This window comes from Oryx dammah, unplaced genomic scaffold (assembly GCF_014754425.2).
Source record: "Oryx dammah isolate SB20612 unplaced genomic scaffold, SCBI_Odam_1.1 HiC_scaffold_29, whole genome shotgun sequence".
In the NCBI taxonomy this organism is placed as follows: Eukaryota; Metazoa; Chordata; class Mammalia; order Artiodactyla; family Bovidae; genus Oryx; species Oryx dammah.
Window position 1 is genome coordinate 10,206,958 of NW_024070213.1, and position 1,308 is coordinate 10,208,265.

A 1,308-nucleotide genomic window follows, 5' to 3' on the forward strand; every position below is an offset into this window, starting at 1 on the left:
CACACACACACATACAGTGAAAGCAAGTCCAGACACACACACACACAGTGAAAGCAAGTCCAGACACACACACACACACAGTGAAAGCAAGTCCAGACACACACACAGACATGCACACATGTGCGCGCATACACAGTGAAACCAAGTCCAGATCTTAACCATCTTGGGTGTGTGTCTAAGGGTGTCCACCAGGGCCTCTTCCCAACACCTCATCCACTGTGTGTCCCTGTGTCCCACAAATTAGGTTTTCTGAACTTAGTAATGAATATGATTCCTTTCTTCCTACCCGTCTCAGGACCTACTTATTTGACTTCTTACAGCCTTGGACAAATATTTAACCACTATGATTAACTGGCTAATAAAACACATTTGCCGTAGGTCATTACACACACCATTTTGTTTTCAGAGGAATAAGGCTTATTTGTTCGAGGAGTTAGAATTTTTCAAGCCCAGTTGGTTTCTAGCTGTTTTTTTCCAGTAAAAATGGAACCAAGGCTCCCGGAGCAGCCCATGGGCGGGTGCTGTGCTAGGCCCCAGTGTCGCTCCTGGCTGATTCCCTCAGTAAACACCCACGATGGTTCATCAGCCCTGCTGAAAACCAGGACTCACCCAGAGACTCCGACCAGAGGCATTCAACCAGCAAGTGGCCTCCTCGGGATCCCAAGTTAGCTTTCGGTCTTTCCACCAAGAAAGAAACCCAAAGGGTGGGCGGGATCCAGACTGAAGGAGCCCTGCTTCAGAGATCCACCCCCAGCCCGTGCGTCTGAGCCCGCCTGCCTTATCTCCAGTAGCTCGCCTGTGAGGCCTGGGTGCTGAGATGTCCACCCACAGGAGTTGCGTCCCGGGCCTGGCACACAGCATACAGCAGTCCCCACAACTCTGACAACCACAGGCCTCATGCTCTCCAGTATCCTGTCATTTTCCCGTCCCCATAAATCAAAGTATTTCAGAAATTTCAACCAAGCCTCCCACTTGGAGGGATTCATATAATCCTCTCAGGCCACATGGCCCCAGTTGGGGTTTGCAGAATCAACATGGTCCTGCAGCCACAAACAAAACAGAGAGGACCAGCTCAAGGGCTGGGGCTCTGGAACATTCCATGGGGAGCCTGCATCCACACTCCCTCAAGAAGCCAAGGGCTCAGGGCACAACCTGAGGAGGACAGCCGTCCTCTACCTCGAAGGCCGCAGCACGTGGCCCAGAGGCAGCGAACCAGAGAACCCGGGCCAGAGTCAGCCCACTCTGACACGGTAGGACGTACCCTTATTTCAGTTCAAGTCAGTTTTACAAAGTACACACACACTCCAC

General features: G+C 51.8%; 1 protein-coding gene across 1 annotated transcript in view; it reads left to right on the plus strand.

Annotated features, from left to right (window-relative positions):
* CUNH22orf23 (chromosome unknown C22orf23 homolog) overlaps positions 1-382 on the plus strand; it is an 8,079-nt gene extending 7,697 nt beyond the window's left edge. The window contains exon 7 of the mRNA XM_040233318.1: positions 1-382. This exon is cut by the window's left edge and continues 399 nt beyond it. The gene's annotated coding sequence lies outside the window, so the exon portion shown is untranslated.
* The last annotated feature ends 926 nt before the right edge of the window (positions 383-1,308 follow it).